The sequence below is a fragment of the Caloenas nicobarica genome, chromosome 4, assembly GCF_036013445.1.
Source record: "Caloenas nicobarica isolate bCalNic1 chromosome 4, bCalNic1.hap1, whole genome shotgun sequence".
Lineage (NCBI taxonomy): Eukaryota > Metazoa > Chordata > Aves > Columbiformes > Columbidae > Caloenas > Caloenas nicobarica.
Genome location: NC_088248.1, coordinates 11,355,064 through 11,375,398, shown reverse-complemented (window position 1 = coordinate 11,375,398; position 20,335 = coordinate 11,355,064).

Here is a 20,335-nt window from a genome sequence, read left to right as displayed (position 1 = left end):
TATGTTATGAAGACCACACAAATCAGAGACTGTTCAATGATTAACTGAACTCCAACAGAGATGTAATCTAGCAAACACGTTTAACAGTGGAGTTATCTACCCAAGTAGTTTCCTGCGTGAGCTTTACATGTTTCTACTCACACTTATCTTTTATTCCACAGCAGGATACAACAGTAATCAAAAAATCACCATGAAGGACTGTTTCCTGTGGTTATGCAATCTGTCCTCAAATCAGTGGGATGCTAGTTACAGCAAAGGAAGATTTGGGTCTCCTATGCTCCTTAAGGAAGAACATCATTTAAAAACAGTCGCGATTGACCTAGAAGTCCTTTGTGACAAGTAATAAGACTTCAGCTTCTCAATGCCTAAATGTAATGTGGCACCTTTATGACTTTACTAAAACATAAAATCCTGCTTGTTATCAGCATCTGTGAATTAGTAACATCATCTACTGCATCCCTTATTCACTGGGATGCGACCAGTAACAGTGGTGTCCCACAGACACACTAGCCAGCAGTACTGAACTTGGATTCTGTCCTTCGCCTGAATTCTGCCATTTCTCTGACCAAAAATAGCAAGTCACTCCAATATGATTCTTACCAATTCCTTTTGGGAAGCGAGACCAAATAAGCTTCAAATATATTCTTTCAGCAGAGCAGCAAGACTATGGGGAAAGAATACCCTTTCATTGTTCCAATTCTTTCTACATATTTTGGTACAGGATAATTCCCAGAATTATTTAAAGGCAACTTGGAAGAAGTTCAAAAATGAAACAAAACTTTAAACTTCTAAAGCACTCTCTTTACTACTGTGAGGAAATCACAAGGCAGATCTCTGCTGTAGTTCACAGGACCAGCCCTGTCCCAGCTCACTCACCTGCTGTTAAGACTACAAAGAACTCTGATCCTTATTCGTTTTTTGTGAAGCTACAAAAATCTGATGCAATAAAATCCTAAATACTGAAAAACTTGGAGGTATTCCAAGGAAGTAGTGAGTGCAGGAGGTACTGAACTTGCACAGAGGTATTGGCTCTTGACCTCTTCTTCCCTTTCCTGCTACATCTTCCAGGAAGTAAATGCTTCCTGGAATATATATACATATAAAAGGTGAAAAAGCCTCAACGTATAAAACATGACAAGGAGTTGAAATAAGAAAAAAATTAGGGCCAAATATGAGTAGTAATAACACAGTTGCACATATTTATATTAACATTAGAGCCATAGTACTTGGTTTCTTTGCACAGTTTACACTCATCCCGTTTCTACTTTCAGTTGGAAAATACGGTTCAGATGACAACGCTTAACAAGTTTTCTGGATATTAGCTCAACATGTCTCCGACATACTGCTAATTTCAAGGTGCCCGTAAGGTATGTCAGTTAGCTTTATGGCAGCCTTCAGTAAAATCTGTATTATTGCATGTTAACAGGCAGATGCTTCTCACTACTGCCATCTCATGGTACTGAGCATACCCGAAGTGCTCAGTGAAATATTGGGGAAGTTTCTTAATTTCTCAATTTTACAGATGCACGTCAGCTTAGAAAGCTGCGTGTCTCTCTGCATGTAAGCTTCAATTATACTGATGCACAAACAAGTGGATAGTGGAGAAATTGTAAGTCAGAGGCATCAGCAATAATTCACAAAAGAAAACTGCATTAGCACAATGAATGAAAATTGAATCCCGTGAGACAGAAAAGAGTTTTACAAGACACAGTGTTCAGACTCTTAAAAAAAAAACCCAAACCACCATTATGGTGGGTAAAACAATCTCTAGTTGAAACTCCATTATTTTGAAAAAGGAAGTACGATGTAATGACTGTATTTGCTGTACAATATTTATTCCCTTTGATTTCACACAAGACTAATTAAGTGCTTAATCAAAGAAAAATATAAAATGGAAGTATTTTACTACAAATGCCTAAGAAAGGAGGGATTTTCTCTTTAAGGTTCTTCATTGAATTAATTTTCAATGCAATAAAAATAAAAAAAATGGTAAAGATCAATGAGTCAAGTGCTACAGCTGCTACTAAGTGCAGATCAAGACAGAAGCACTAGTGCTGAGTTCAAGGTGAGTTAGAATTTCAGGGTATGTCACAGTAATTATTTTATTTGTTTCAAAACTTTAATTGAGATAAAGAATAGAAATAAAGGCATATAAAGATGGTATGAAATGTCAGTGAATTTTAGGCGACTTCTTACCATGGAAGATTTATGTTTGACAAAACCAAACAAAAGTTGTTGAAAACAACTATCTAACCCACAAAATACCCTGTAGTAGCACTCGGAGTGATGCTTGCTGTCAGTTCAAACATTTCTCATGACACTGAGGGAATTGCCTGTTTGGCGAGACAGGTCAGCACATGACCAGAAACTATAACATGGAAAATGGAAATTCAGTCAGGGATCCCAGCGAATATAAAAATAAGGAAAAGAGACAGCTCCTTGCATGACAGCATGCCAGGATTTAAAGAAAATAGATGTGCTTCTTTGAAAAACAAAAACAAGAGCCAGTAACATTTTCTGAGGAAAACCAAGATTTTCTGCAAAATCATTTGAAGTTTTTGTTCATTCTAAACCAGAACTTTCTGTGAGGTCCTGCCTTGACAGATGTAGAAAAGCAAAATGTCCACTTGAAAGATGGACCAGAAAACATAGATATATAATGAGGTTGGTTACATTATAAGGTAGATAAATGCAAATAAAAGTTTTTACTTTAAATCACCATCATGCCCCCAGTTAAAATTTAGGAAGCAGTAAATTTTGCTCCATTCAGAAACCCAAAATGAAGTCATGTTGCTCCAAATGTAAAGTTTTACCAATCATTCCACACAGCTGGTGAAACACGCAGGGCAAGAGAAGGAGGAGAAGGGCCCAAAAGCAAAAAGTAAATAGCAAAATAAATGATTCAACAACAAATACACTTCAGTGTTTTTCCTTTAAAAGAGCAGGCTGTAAGGTCACAGTAGTAGGGATCTGATTAACAGTCTGAAGTGTATTGCCAAGATGATGAATGTATTTGAGCAAATAGAAGGTCTGCTAAATACTTGAAGTATAAAACATTAAGATTTTAAAAATGGGTACTCAAGTATTTGAGTGCTAGTTTTGAGTGAACGGGCACTGTTGTTCGGCAGATGCCACAGCTTCTATAAACTCTACAATAAGAAACATGGTTTCGTATCTTAGGGTTCCTGAAGCTTTCTGTTGGATAGGCAGAACCACACATAATGCTCAGTTTCTACACATTATTCAATATAGCCTACTGCATAGCCTCATACTTATGGGTTACCACTACAGTTCGCTGGTGTGCACAATTCCACTACATCATTGGTGTCATCTGTAAGTACAAAGACGAAATGTACTTTTCCAGAGCAGTAAAACAAGGAGGCTTGATTTGAGCATCATTGTAAAACAGAGCTTCTTCAGCTCTTCACAATACAGACCATACCTCTATAGAAAAAATAATCATTTGGTCTCCAATTTGTGACTGTGATCTAAAACTACCTAGTAAATAACTAATTATTTTTTATAGAACTGTCTTGAGGACACTGATTATTTACTTTTTGAAATTACTTAAATCATAGTATTACTACTTTTGTTCTTCCTTTTACATGAGGAGCAGCTCCAGAATGTGCTGTAACCAGGCTCCCTGGGCTGTAAGATCTCCCACTGGCTGCTGTGTGTCCTGGCACCATTAAAGTACGACTACGGTGTGATTACTGGGTTCCTGCAATGTAACCTCTCCCTGATTTAGTGAGTTAGGTTGGTTCAGCTGTCTACAATACTTGAGATGCAATTATGCAACAGATAAAGCCCCCTTTAATGCTAATGTCATCTCTTTATGATGTTATATGTGTGTTCATTAGATCTCTTGGTATCTGAAATATTTTATGACTGTTATGCCTCCAGGTTCTCAAGGGGAAGTGATAAAGTCATAAAAATTCTGATATTTGCTTCCTTCTTCTCACCTCTCATCTTCTATTTACATGAGGTTGCACTAATGCTGTCAATTATCCAAGCATCATTTGATTTTTGGAAGATGTACTTTTTCTACCTACTGCTCAGATAAGAGAAATGCTCTGAACTGTATAATTTCAATTCTTTACAGCATGCGTGGAAAGAGAGAGAGGTTATTCCTGAACTTTAAGACAGTCCCAATTTTATTTATGACTTCAGTCTTGCTTTCCATTTTCATTTTTAGTGATAATGACTTGTTGTCTTTGATAAGAATTTTCAAGGTCCTTTGTGAACTCTTCCTTGCTATTGTCTCCTATATAGCTTTAAAAATTTCTCAGTGCTTTATGAATAAATCTGCCAAATAAAGTCTTATACCACCTGGAATAAAAGGAAAAGATTTCAAGTAATTCACAGAGATAAATGCTTTAACAAAATATAATAAAGCTGTGCTTTTCTGGTTGTAGGTATTTCCATCCTAGTAACATCCTGCTGTGATACACGGTCATCTAGTCCAGTGAGCTGCTTTTTGTATAGATCAGCATTGATTCAGCCACCACTACAATCATAAGAGGAATCAATGAACACTAACATGCCTGAATCATTTTATAGAAAAGACCTTACTAATTCATTTGATGCAATTTTTAGATTTCCAAGAATATTACCTCTCTTCAAAGCCATTGTCTATATATAAGTATATATGTATTTTGGGTACAGGCTGTGATATTCTAGTTTTCCAAACATCCAGTAAAATAGTGTCTCAAAACCTACACCAATAAAGAATGTTGCCATATCATTTTATTGTACGTTACTAACATTATAAACTATTTCAACTTTGATTAAATCTAAGATTCACTGAAATGGATGAATAATGGACAATCTTTCCGCTACTTGATTACTAAAGAGAGAAACAAAAATCTTTTCCTGCTGTAGTTAAAATGATTAAAACTCCACAGGGATTAAATTCACTACTTAATGAAATGAAGGAAAAAAAACCCCGCAAACCACTGTAAAGACTGTCTTAACTGGCTCTTATCAAAGGTGTTGTAAAACGTTCATGTTCTATTGTCGATGGGACTTCAACAGAGATACGTTATATTGACAATTAATCTTGGCTCCCTAGAGAAAGGGTAATTTTTTTTCAATCTAAATACAGCTAATACTTTAAAACAACAAAGCCAGAACTAGTAGTAATCCTTCTTAGTACGAAATTTTATAAAATAGTATCATCCTGGATTAAATGAAAGTAGAAACGAGAGTTTCAAAAGCTTCTTTCTACTAAGACAATTACCAAAATTGCTGAAATCTGATACTTATTTATGAAACAGCTAACCTAAAGAATAAAACAGGAAAACTAGTTTCCAGGAAAGCCAAAGGATTCCAAAGACTACTTTTAAAGGCAACTAGGCATAGAATACCAGGAAAGGACTCCAATTCCTTGAAGTCTCGTGTTTAATTTCGGGACTGTTGTCCTCAAAAGGAAACTCAGGGTCCTGAATTCAGGGTCTAGGATCAATATATATGATGGGGGCAGAGGTATGTACCTCTGCGTGGGATTCAAAGCAACCAACAAACTGAGTAAAGAGCTTGAGCTGTGTAAGTCATGAAAATGACCTTTGACTGCTTAGAGGAATAAAGAAATATAGAGCACTAATGTAAATGAGGAAGGGCTCAAGTCAGAGCAGTTCTGAAATCTCTACACCCATAAAGCAAAGCTACCACACTTGGGCCTAAGAGAAATCATCTCTGATGACTGCAGGACCACAGATGTTCCTGCTTCCATAGGCAGGCACCTGTGACTTTTCCCTAAACAGAAAATCAAGAGAGGCGAGTCTTAGAACACAGTAAGCAGGTGAGAAGGTATGAAAATTCTGGGAGTGATCATCTGTCCAGCACTTGAATGCTGTGCTCTGAGCAGTTTGCCTTTCCATCAATGGGGACACAATCACTTTTGCTCTGGGCAGAGCCTGTGCTTTGTAAAGGGCCTGTTCTCACCCTCTGGTATTCAGTGATCTCTCTTGCAAACCCTGCTAGGCTCCAGCTGTAGAAGCACCTACTTCTTGCTCAGAGGTGCCCGAGGGCTCAACCGCTTAGACTTTCCAAGTCAGTAGCAACTCTGGACACTCACACACTGAGTGTACGTATCCCTGAGTGACAGCTACGCTCCACACAGATACAATATGAAAGAAATGTGTCTAAAAGTACCAATAAACAGACACTGAGGTTTTCAAGTCATGAAAAATATCAGTCAGATAATTCTAGAAGCATTAGGAAATAACAACATGAATTGCTCAACACTTTTCAAAAATCTAGGAATTATTAGTTTATCTACCTTACCATCTTTGAAATTCTCTCTCAAAGTTAATAAATCACTTTATGAAATTGGAATAACTATTGCTTTTACATTCCTACCCAGAATGAAGCAGTTATTAGCGTACAATTTTACTAGATTACATTATCATTGAGATAAATAAATTCCGTACTTTTCTACAACCTCCTCACTATATCAGGTTTAACAGAATTACTTCAGAAATTACCAACAAAACCCCTCCAAGTTACAGCTTGCTAGTTTGTCTTGTCATCTCTACATCTATCACTTACCTTGAAAAGCCCTTTGGGAAATGAACTATCTGCATTTCCTTTTCAGAGCAGTAGTCATGATGTACAAATTTAAATAATAAAATTAATAATGTATTTATGTGCAAAATCACACAGAAACATCAAGGAACTTGTGTTATGCTTCTTCCCTCCCTCCCCAACCATCAGATCTTTGACACGGAATTTGAACCCTCAGAAAATGGTATAAAATCTGCAAGTTATTAAAACAATCCTAGCCTAACTGCAAAGGGACCAATTCCAGCTTCCTAATTATTTTTTTTTTTTTTTTTCACATAGCAATCATCAAATTCATAATCTTCAGATTCTCCATGTAAGCAGGCAACCACAAATTAAAAAAGGGGCTCAAGAAAACCAAGGTGCCCCAAACCCTTCGCAACAATCTCATACCTTACTTAACACATTCTGGTGTTTCTTTCTCCCCTTTAAATGTGAGAAGTTTTCAAGAATGGACTGAGTGCCAGCAACTGCTGCTGCCAAGGGAGAATGTAGCAACAAGGGAGAGGTGAGAGCACCACAGGACCGCCTCATGGACAGAAACTGCTCCAGAACATACCATAAAAATCTGTGGGAACTCAAAAGAATATCAGAGCCAGCTCTGGTTGCCTTTGCTTTGCATAATGGGGTGATGTTGAACAGATTAACTGTGGTACATGAACATCCTCTATGACTACAAGTATTTTCTGTGAAGGTGCTAAGGTTTTCCATATCTTCAAAATTCTTGACTTCACAAATGCACAAAAAATGACACAGCTATCATACTCAAGCCTATCAGAATATACACCATCCATATTATATTCTAATTATAGTAGCTTAGGCTGAGTATTTATAGTAATTCCTTTTGCTTATTAAGCATCACTGTACCCTCAAGCCAAGTTTGGTAGCAGAGATCAGTCAAAATACATTTTTAATGCTGTCTATATTCCCCATGGTACCTCAGAGATTTCCCTGCCCCCTAAGAGATATGCCTTCTGGGCACCAAGGTTTCAGGTTTAAATAAAACCAAATTGATTCTGTAGCTGCATTCTTGTGTGTGTGCGCTAGTTTGTTTTTTGAGGGTTGTGGGGTTTTTCTGGGTATTTTTTTTTTCCCTGACGTGCTTTTTTAATTAAATGTCAAATCCATCTTGGCACTGGAAACACAGTGTATGACTCGTATTTGAGGACAAGCTGTCAGCTTGTCTCTTCCTCTGTCAACCTCCCATCTGCTCTACAGAGATTAGTTTGGGCTATGGGATCACTATTTGGTGGTGTCTTATTCTGTATATGGTTCAATAACATACAATACAGGACAAGAAAACAAGGCCACCTATGTTTTTCTATGAGTTTGAGTTACAGTTCCAAAGCATTTGAGGATATTTTAGGAATTTACTCAGCCACTAAATTACAAGAAATCTAAAATATTGCTTAGCATTAAAGACACAAAGAGCATATCCGTTCACATCTGCCAGTCCAATTTCTAGTATTAGTTGAACTGTATTTAACCCAAACCCAAACCACTTCCTGGAAGTGACATTTCTATATGCTGGTGGCCTAGTAGATAGGACAAGGTTTTAAAAACTAGTGTTCCTGGTTATCTTGTAAACTACTGACTTCATTGCACAGCCTCAAGGAAATCATTAAGTCTCAGTTTTCATTCTGCAAAATGGTTATTGGTTCATACAGATACCTTCACTGACTTAGGAGTCAGCCAGCTCACAACTTAAACCCTTTCCTAGCTGCACATTTGCACTGAATTTCATTAGTTTTGCTATCAGGTTTTTGTAAGGCCTTAATTATCTGATTGAGCTGGGGCCCTGGTTACGAATAGTCAGTTTTATGTTTTAGGTAAAGATGCTAGAAATACTGAAAGGCTGCATCTAATAAACACTGTTACCAAAGAGAGACGGTAATGCCAGAGGGTACAACAGCATTTTACACAGTTGGTAGGTACAGTGCCATTGCATGCACAGAGACTAATATGAATTGAATGCCAACCATGACTTTCCTTTCTTCATAGAACAACAATGCTCCTTTGGGGTTTTGACCCTACTGGATAAGAAACAAGGATAATAGTAGGTTGGACTGAAAAACCTAAGAAAATGGTTGGGCAATGAAATAAAGAGACAGCAGGACTGTGGTTTTAAAACTCTCCTATGCTGTTAGCAAAACAATGCATGAAACACAGTAATTGTACGTGTGCACAACCAAATTAACCACACACATTTAGTATAATCTTAAACTCAAAGACCAAATTTGAAAAATTGCATTTTGTAGTCATTTGATAACTGTGCTTTATTCTTCATTGTTCACTTTATCTAGATTATTTAGAATCCATTATACCGTGTGCAAGTCAGTGAATTGTCAGATACCAGATGTAAACAGCCAAAAATCATGGCAATATCCATAAGAAGTGCTCATGACTGTCTTTTCCTAATTATGTCTGCAATCATGAAAGTTGTGTGGGAAATACTTCAGTGGATTGGAGTATGAAGAAAAAAATACTCAGAAATGAGTACACAGAAGTGAAATTGTTCCTGTGAAGCTCTGAAGGAAGCAGGACGAACCACACTGTTTGAAGACTACAGCACACAGCCTTTCCAGTGCTATGGTCTGCAGCATTTGTCGGCTGTTACATGAAGCATACACATACTAACCCTCTTCAAATGTACAGGGAGACAGTTAACGGTCAGGGCGCATTTTTGGTAGCAGTGATTTTTTCCTTTTCCCTTTAATTTATCTACTGTTCTGATCAGTTCTACCTCCTCAACCACAGTGCTATGAAGTTAAATAAATAACTTCGGGACCAGAAGAAAACTTGATTACGCAGGATTCAACTACATGTTGCTTTAATGGGAGCTATCCTAAATAGATTATTGAAATAACTGCATGTCCTATCAATACCAGTACAGCTCATACCCACTTCACTATAGATTTTTCTGCCAGAACCTGTTAAGATTTAACACCTCTCTTTGATCCAGTGGCTGTTTTTTCTCCCCAAAGACCAAAAGCCAGGATCAAGCGAAGCCCCTTTAATAATCTCACACCACAGCTTGTGGCTCTGAGAAGGAATCTTTGAAGGGTTTAACATGAATAAGAGAAACACAACAGGGACACCTTATGTGATAGGAGAATGGAATCTAATTCACTGCTAGCGTCTTCATATGTGCAAAGCTAGTTAAGACCACTTTAATCACCGTAAATTTACCATAATGAGAAGATTCATGCATTATGCACAGTAGTATGTCATCGCACATTTCATTTTTATATGCAACAGAAGAGCATAGATAACAGAAGATAAACTTGCTTTAAAATCCAGTTCTAACTGGGTCATACAAATTTGTCTGTATTAAACTCCAGCTTTGAACAGAGGTATACATCAAAGATCAGGATAAACAGTGATGTAACTGATACAAAAGTAGATTTCGTAGTAAAGTTGTTCCTGGCATTTTCTGCATTAAGACATGTGTACAGTACCTTTAAAGAAACATTCACAAATCCTCAAAATAATACAGTTTACTATTGTTAATTTTATTAGGAAGGAGAAATAAAATCACTTGGCAGTATTAATATTTCAGTAATGCATTATTTTAAAAAAATGAATTAAAGTATTTGAATTACATTTCAAAAGAATGCTCAAGAAAGAAATTTCAGACTAGCTGGGAGACAGGAAAGCTGTTAAGCAAATATGAAAATAACTTTTAAAACAGGCTAAGTATATATAGATGTAGATATTTTATTTCAATATCAAAAGGTCAGGAGGAGGCAAGCATCTCTGCCTCAGACTCGTTCTTCATCAAGGATTCCACTTGTGTCCCATGTTGCACTGTTCAGTCAGCCCCATGAGGAGAGATTTCTAGAGTTGGAGATTGTTGATTAGCTTGGAAACTGGACAGACAAAATAGCACTGGCTCTACCACTTACTTACTAATTCTTAATTTCTTACAGACATCTGGACAAGCTTATTGGCTGTTGGAGGCAGAGCTACAACATGTAGGAATAAACTTTAAAGACTCAGTAATTATAAAGATATACTATGAGAAAGTCCTATAAATTAAGATTCCTACACGGTTTTGTAACTCTCTTATTTACAGACTCAGAACTTTTCCAAACTTCATCTTTTGGACTGAAATTGCCCATTCCACAACTTACTCTGAATCAGGGATTCATATAGATCTTTAGTCAAATTTAATGCATGGCAAGGTAACATTTGTCTTAACATGAGAACTAGTCAATGTAGATGTAATATACACAATACTACAACTAGCCAGCCCTGCCCAAGGAAGTTTAGTATGCTCAATAAGAATGCAAATGTGAGGATATTTTCATACCTCTATAGCACTTCATTGCACTATGGACTCTGAAGTCAGATTTACAAGTGTTACTGTACCCGCTCTGACAATAGTATCCGAGGCTACACAGCAGTTGCACACTGCTGGAAAAAGCTGACAGGTTCTGCTTAACTGCCTGGCAGAGCCCAACATCTCTCTCATGTCTCCTTCTGGGAGACATGCAGATTCTGTCAACGCAGCAACTGTGGAGGGGGAGAGGCTGCCCAGAACTCCAGAGCTCAGTGTGCCTGGGTACCCTGCCAAGTTGATGAATAGGCTGTCAGTGATGTCTGGCAAAAGCACCCTGTTTGGTGCGCACATGTTATAAAGAGCCCAGTCATGTAACTGAATGTTGCTATATGGCAAAACAATGGAGGATGGATAAGTTAACAATAATATATAGTTTGACTGACTGAATGATACATAAACAGGAAAAAAGACCCTGGGCTAAGAAAAATGGCTTAATTACTGTTAAAACTAAATTCAAACTTCATTAAAACTTCCCCCTACTTCATGTAAACATTTGTTTACTCCAGAATTGAGAAGATCTAACACCACAATATGCAACATATCTTACAACAGGCAGCATCCTACTTTGGGTCCAATACTCTTCCTATTATTTTCAAATATTTACTTAAAATTTGGTTTGTTCTGCAGACCATAAGCCGTGTGTTGAAAGAACAGAAGATCTCACATGCTTTTGATTTACATTAACAGTAACTTGCTTTTCTTCCAAGTTTAGTCGGACAATGAAGAAATAAACATAAAAGAGCTGCTCATGTTTTGAGTTTGTGTGTACTTTCCTAACCTTCTAACTCTTTGTCCATCTAACACACAAATACTAACATTCATGCCCTGATAAAGTTGACAAAAGTTAAAATGTAGATGTTGCCAAATTATATTTTCCCTGTAATTCATTTGCCCTCATACCCGCATATCTTGAGGAGAGTTAAAACATGTACATGAAAAACGAATGCTAATTATTTCAGCAAAAGTCCACATTACTTAGAACAGATTAACAATTTAATATTACAAATGAGATTATTTTTCACATTTGCATGTAAATGTAAAACAGAATTGATTCGGCCCACCATACCGAACACAGTTATCTATCTATTTGTAAGTGGTTCTTTTGAATTCAATAAAAATAACTGTACTGAACATAAGAAAGTGTGATACTCCTTGAAAGACTAGGTATAAAGCTTTTATTTTCCAGTATTTAAAAAAAAGAATCTGAAACAAATGCTACACAACTTTAGTTGTTAAGCTGTAATTATCCACCCATTCTTTTTTTCTGTCACTGTAAAATGCTACCTGTTTAATTTCTGTTGTATAAGTGACCTGCAAGTCCCTCTGAGACTTATAGCTGCTAACTAGATGACTCTTGTATTTCATTTTTTAAATAAACTTTTTCAAGCAATTCCCATGGTGAAGAGACAATGAGGATCAAGAGTAATAACACATAATAATAATAGCTCTCACAAGCTAACAAATAGCCATATAAATCAAATTTTATAAATAATCGTTTTCATTTATTGGGCTCTAGTCAGCCTTCACATAACTAGCAGGACTAGAAAGGAGATTATACAAATGACACATGCCAGTCTTCATCTAGAGCATCTTCCACTGTGAATTTCAGACCATACCACAAAACCACTTCACAAAGGAATCCCTGTACCTGAAATGAGGAAGATCCTGTGATGAAATACAGGCTAATGAACACAGCAGTACTCTGCAGCTAGTTAGAAAATGCTGCTGTATCACCCTCAAGTAATTTGAAGGAGTCTGAACATAGTTTTCAAAACGGAATTTTGATCCAGATACCAGAGAAACAAGAAAACAAAACAAACAAACAAACAAAATCACACAAAGATCCCCCCAATTAGGTACACAGAATTCTTCACAAGTGCAAAGTGTCTCAACTATTTTATATTTCGTTTAAAAGATGAAAGAACGCAATTATTTAGTATTGTACCTTATGCTGAATGGTAGTATAGCACCAAGGAATGCAGTCCAAGAAACAACAAAAAAAGGTTACTTACTATTTTTTTCTTCAATGGTCAAAAAAAAAAAAAAAAAAAAAAAAAAAGGCATCTAATTGACGCGTCTCCTTTCCTGATAAAATATTTGGTTTTAGTTGTCTCAAACCAGAGAGATAAACCTAACCTTAGTCAGGCCATTTAGCAAATCCCAATTCAGATTATTTGTACACTTTAACTTCGAGAGGTTCCTCCGTCCTGCCATCACAGTCACCCTTCAGCCTCCTGCCTGAGCCTCTCCAGGAAGGAGCTGCTCTGACTCTGTCTCCTACAGATGCCCAAAAGCTAAAATAACATTTGCGCCTGAAGTTACTAGCAACGTCAATGACACAACCTCCTCGTGCTACAGGCATTTCTTCTGCAAATTGCCATTCCTTCAGAATATCGCAGGAGAGAAAAGCGAAGTGGCTCCAGCACCACTGAAAATTTCTGAAAATCTGGAGCAAAATAAGGCAAATGTTTTAATCCATAGAAAATCTCTGCAATGAGGAGCACTGTTAATCCGTTTAAAAAAAAAGTTATATGTACTCATAGGAGAGTATTTAATTCTGTCACCAATGCATTAAAGATTTTTTTTTTAAATACATTCGTTTTTACTGATGTCAACTGTGAGAAATGCTGCCTGTTCTCTCTTTTTATTATTTCAATGTTATCAGCTCAACCGTAATGCAATAAGATACGTTTCAGTCCAACCTACTGTCCACTGCTGCTACAAAAGAATATCCACCCCTTTACTTGGGGTTCCAATTAGAAATCAATCATATTTTTGCACTGAGAAGGGAAAGATTAATAGGATTTCTTCTGCCGTAAGATCCTTCTTACGATCATAATCATAATCAAAAACTATAGCAAGAATATAAATATCAAAGAATGGAATAAGATTCAAAAGAAAGGTGTAATTATACTGTAGATTTCTATAAGAAAGAAGTTAATATGATTAATCTTTGGTTTTACTCTTCAATATTAGTGAAAATCAAGAACAGTCATTATGAATCCAGATTTTTCCCATTAGTTCCTGTGAAATTTACCAAGATTATCTTTCATTGCAGAAAAGTTAATGGATTTTTGTTTTCTATAGTCAAAGCAGGGTTGTAAATCAGAGATGCGTTTCTAATGCTCTGATGGTCAGAAAGATGCAGCAAGCACGTACATTCTGAAGTTATGTGGAGCTACATATAAAAGGCAACATTGTTAACTGCACACACAAATGTACAAATAAAGATTTATGCGCCAGAGACCAGCTTTGCTTCACCACAGTCTGGCATCCCATTGGCTCCATGCGCTTCCATTTTAAGTCTTACAACTTTTACAGGTTTTGTTTGGTTGGTTGTTGTTGTTGTTTTTATTCTGACTGGTGATGGGAATCATTCCTACTTATACGAGAACCTTGTAGAGACGACTGATATATAGCCAGATTACAGAGGAAAGTGTCTATAGCTGTGGAGTATTGCACATAGTATATGTCAAAATACTCTGGTCTAATGGATGAGAACAATTTATGGCTGGCAAGCCGATGCTGTGGGTGATGGTGATTTCCAGTCACAAACTAGTTTCTATGACAAAATGAAAGTGGACCAGTGTTGTTCTAGTCCCACACTGTTGCCCTTCCTACAAAGTATCTTTCAACATTTTAAGTGTCTGGACAACACTTGTCATTTTCCTTACTCATAAATAACCTTTTTCCTTAGCATTTCTAATGTGCAATGGAAAAGCTTCAGTCACTGTTAATTGTAGCCCAGCTTTTTGCATTACTTGACATCTTGGCTAGAAAAGATCAATATACAGACCAAACCTAGAAGCACAACTGTTTTACATATAGAAACAGTTTTATTTAGACAGATGAGTTTTAAGGTTGGGGGGACTGGGGGGAAGGAGCTGTTATTTAGATTATAATTGTTGAATGCTGTTTAAAATTGAACTGATAAACAGAAACAAACAGAACAGAAAATGCAGCCTTTTACTGTCTAACAAGAGCGGTTCTTTATTTTTAGAGTAAGGTTCATCTACTACTGGATGTGAATTTGGACATCAGAGGAGGGAATAATTTAAATTTAGAATTTCAAACAAAGCTTTGAGATCCTGATTTGTATTTGCATGGTAGCTCTCAATAGAAATTATTCATATTCTTGTGCTGACAGGCTCTATTCAGCATTTTCTCAAAGTATTATTGGATCCAAATCTTCACAGTGATGTTACTGCTATTATGTTTTGTGGGGTTTTTTTCTGTTTGGTTGGTGTTTGTTTTGTTTTGGTTTTTTTTAAACTTTTGGTTTTACTTGAAGCTTAGAAATACATCCTTAGATGAGGTCAGTGCATCAGAATAGTCTTCAACTTGATTTTTTAATGAGATCACTATCTGAAAATTTGGAAGAAAATATGAAGTAATCATCTTTGATTCCTGGCCATGCAATGCGAAGGCATATGAAGGTGAATTGTGCATTCAATCTCCTTTCATGCTAGTCTCAGGCCTTCTCAGTGGCTTTAACGCATGACCGAACTTAATAGCAAAACAATTACCTGTCAGACAAGTTTTAATCAACTAAATAAAACAAGAGATTAATTATTAAAATATGAACACCACAAAACATGAAGTTCAAGGATTATGAAGTCAGCCTGCATAAGTACTACTCCTACTGTGTACACTCAGCAGCAGCAGAAAGACTACATTAGCCTTTTCCTTAAAAAACCAAACAAACAAAAAACCCAAAAACAAACCACAAAACCAAAACCTAGAAAAACATAGCAAGTGTGGGAAAAGTATATGGCTGTGTGTAAGACCAAAAAGCAGTAAGAAACTACCTCTGCCAAGGAAGCCAGTATGAGGTACAACATTTTTCTTTACAAAATAGGCAAGAATATTTCAAGTATGAGTTGAAATTTGTGCGTTTTAAAATAAGCTACATATTTGCATTTAAACTGAATGACAAACAGCATTGCTAGTACAATATGCCATTTGATTCATCATATTTTAGAGATGGGAGAATGTTCCTGTCTGCCCACCCTAAACGGTTCCGTATCAGGTATTGAAGAGTATCATAAATATCCACTGAAGTTCAGATATGATCTAACATTTCATGTCTGCCCACTCAGAAATAAAATATTGTTCTATATTCATTAGTATAGGCACATACTGGGCAAATGATGGCTGAGCAGAGGGGGGATTGAAGTCTGAAAAGTGTTAGATGGATGAAGATAAAGTATGCAGTTTTCTTTATGCAGTAATAGCAAAAATAAGAAAAAGAACATACAGTGTCATATCAAAGAAAGATATTTTGACAGAAAGCAGAGAAATTTTCTAGGGAGATTTCCAATTGAAATGTCACTGCTTTTTGAATGAACCTGGGAAAGCATTAGGAGGCAGTCTGAGGAGGTAAAAAGCCTGGTGATATGAGAAGTGTCATCAGTTCCCAACTTTTGAGTTGAGGGGACAGAATACACACATTAAAACAAACCCACAAAGGCACCTCTGCACCATAAACTCTTAATCCTTCCTCATGCTTATGATAAAGGCAAGGCAACCTGACATCCCCACTTATCTGAAAACAGCTACCTGTGTGTTTGACTTAACATATTCTAATACCTGGCTTCTAATTCCTGTAAGGATGCAACACTGATGTGGGAAAAAAAAAAAAAAAGTAATAATCTAAAACCACCAAAGCATTACCTTTTATCTGACATTGTAACAGAAATTCTCCCTTGTGTCATCATAATGCATTCATGGGACTTTTATTCCCATCTAGCTGGTTTATCTGCTTCACTTTATCCCACAGAAGATAAATATTAATTTGTCTTGAGATATTAAATTCCTTCCTGGTAAAACTTCCATTTCTGGCATTATTTCATGACACTCTTGAGCAGTTTTGCTGACCTTAAGTGTATTCTTCTCTTAGCAGAAATCCAAAATAACCACTTACTCTTCCTCCCCAACTACTACTACCTTATTCGGTTTCAGTTTTCAGTGTAATGTCTTGTAATGGTGGATACAAATAGACATGAGCAATAAAAGTTCATTCCTAAATTTTGGGTGTGCCCTTACACTAAAGTAGGAATTCATTTACAAAATTACATCTAGAGATAGGAAAACGTGCACTATCAGGTTTTGCTTGATATGCAACTATTCTCACGTTTTGAGAATGATTATGATTATACAACCTAGGATTTCAATGGGGTTATTTCTAAGCTTTAAAGAGCACTGACATACTGACAGACAGTAACATAAATGGCTTTATATTCTGGAATATTTCATTCCAATCAAAACCAGAACTTAAATAAGTTCACAAAACAGAAGAAAATAAAAAGGTTATAAATCACAGCTTCTCTACTTGCCCATAGTTTTCACAGGAAAGTATTTATCACCATTTTATGTAAATAAAGGCCACCATCCCAATATTTTGATTCTCTACAAAATGGACAACCTACAGTTGAACACAGAGTTTCAGTGAGACTAAGCTTCTCTGACCTTCATTTGCATTTAGTGTCTGTATTCCGTAGCCTTGAGAAACAAGGATTTAGGACGAGCTGCTAGATCCAAAGCCTCAGCTGCTTGCCACCCCGTCTACAGCTCCCTACATGCAGTCCATCATTATCGTCATTTACAGTTCCCTCTCTAGGACTCCCCAGAAGCATCGCATCTGTCACATAACAACTTCCTGTATTAGATCCACCTAACACAAAACACTATTAAGATGCACAGAGAACAGATAGAGAATGGAAACTTTTCCTAAAGATTTCTAACTATACTCAAGAAGTCTGTCATTACCCTTGAGGAGAACAGCGACTCCATGAGAAAGGATCATAATTAAAGTGGTCATCAACAGAAGTGTTAGCTTCAAAGTCTGGGTAGCACAGTTTTCTGGAAAGTACATATCTATATCTATATATATAAACAAATCTTTATTCAAGCCTGTTGGATAGAGATCTGTCCCTCTTGATCCTTATCAAGAGATTCTAAGACACACTTCAAGGACCTGCAAATAACTTCATGAATAAACTTGCTCATACCAATAAGTTTATATTTTTATGATTAAACCAGGACATCCATAAAGATTAAAGGGTTAGGTTTTCAATTTGCGTACACCACATATACATGCATTTTCTGATTAAAAATTCTTATATATTGTTTTCAATTATCTCAACTGCAACAACAGAACTTCTGGAAAAATGTCACAATCTTTTGTGGTTTATTTTTTTTTCTTTTGTTTTTAAGATAGCTGAATGTCTTAAGAATCAAAATCTTATTTCCAGATACTGTAAAGGAATTGCTTTAAATTTCAAATATTAATACAGATAGTTTGAGAAAGCCTGTCTATTCAGCTGTTTTACACATAAAATAATTCAAATTTCTATGGAACAATGTGGTTGCTGTTACTGTAAAGATTTAAATTATGGAATATAGAACATATAGTGAGGTTTTCAAAAGCAGCTAGAAGAATGAGTCAATAAAATCCCAATGAAGACCAGCCATTAATGTCACAAGGAGTAAAACATAGAAGCATGTAATGAAAATTCTGAAATTAAATAAATTAAACCTCTGGTGTTTTAAGAAGAAATACATGCCTCCCACAGTTTATTTTTTTAAGATAAACCATCTTCTACCAATTTTTTACAGTTATAACAATAAACCAAGACTAATAAAATACATGCTCAAATATAATTTATTTAATGTACAGTTCATATCAGTAAAGCTCACAGTACACTAAAAATTATTAGTCTAGGAAGTTTCTTTTGTTCTTTTACCGCTATAACCTCTGCAAGTTTAAGGTCACACATGATAGGTTTGTAAATTGTAAGTTCAAACTCACAAGTACCTTTAACCTTTTAAAAATCCAGAGATTATAACAAGATTATATGAGACTAGAAAAGCTTATAAGAATACGTAATGGTAAATCCTCAGGTATAATGGAAACTTTCAGTCCTGAGAACTTTTGTTGAGCATGGATAATTTCTTTTCCCCAAAGTACAGGAATGGCTAGCATATTCTCTTTCCCCAAAATATTATTCTCTTATGGAGTTGCTTTATTTTTAGAACTCTCATCCTTATGGGTCAGCTATGTCTAAAAGCTGTAGAGTTTCCTTTATTTATTATGAGGTACATGCCACACAACTTTTGGAGTAAGTATTATTAATAACATGATGTTGCACTGATTCAGAATATAGATTTTCTTATATCCTACGTCGTTTTGCTTTTTCAGTTGGTTGTCATTAAAATTTTGCCATCTCTTAAAAAAAGAAAGCTATCAGAAGTACTCTCTGAAGGCACTGAAGAGATGCACGGTGTCAGCCGAGAAGCTCCATTAGTGAATGGGATGGGATACATTAAGAAAGGTAGAAAACTAAAAGTTCAATAAACTTTACCTCAAATTCTTCTGAAGAAGCACTTAAAACACCATAGTGGAGTTTGTCAGTGGGAAAGGCCAGAGCCAGGCTCTTCACAGTGGTGTGTGAAGGCAGGACAAGAAAAAATGAGTTTAAGTTGAAACGAGAGGTTAGGGAAGATAAGGAGAAGCTTTTTGCCTGTAAGGAAATGTAGGCAGTGGAAGTGGCTGTCCAGGGAGGCTGGGCAGCCTCTTCCCCTGGGGACTTCCTAAACCCTGACTGGATAAAGCCCAAAGCAACCTGGTCTGACTTCAGAGCTGCCTCTGCTGTGAGCAGAAGGGCAGACTACGGATCTCCCAAAGTATCTTCCAACCTGAATTATTCTACTATTCTGACTTTACTGTAACTACTAACGTTCAAAATAATTAGGCTGATATTTGAGTGTGTTCACTGGCAAGTCCCTTTGTGTCTTCAGGATTCCTTCCACCATTGTTTACATGCATCTAATCATACTTTGATGCCTTCCCCCCCCCACCATATTACAGTTTCTCCAAGAAATTCGCCGAGATACGCACTGATCCTGGAAGCCTTTTATTCCCTTTTTGATCTCTCTTTGTTTTCATATCCTTCAAACAGCCTAGCTGTTAAATTGAAGGTTTTTCTTCTTACTTGGACAAACTTCTGTATCAACCTCTTTTCATTTCTTTCTGTAAGTGTGCATGCTCTGTCTCCCCAATTAATTTTGACTTCTATATCTACACCAACATAACAGATCAAAATGTAAAAACCTCTGATTTTCTGATTTGACATAAAAATTAAAAGATTGAAAGTATATCTTCCCTTTATCGTTAAACATTTCTGGATTCGTTATACTTCAAAATCATTAAATAAAGCTGTGTTATGGTCATAATGACATAACTAATTATCTATGGAACTAAAGAAAATTAAGCACTCAGAAGTGAAACATTTAAGATTAATACAATTGCACATACATAAGCATATAACTACCCAGTTTCCTGGGAGTCTCAGAGCAACCTTCGGGTACCCACACATCTCTGAAAGAACTTTTCAAGCATGACTTCCTGACCTCTATTATTTGATTGCTACT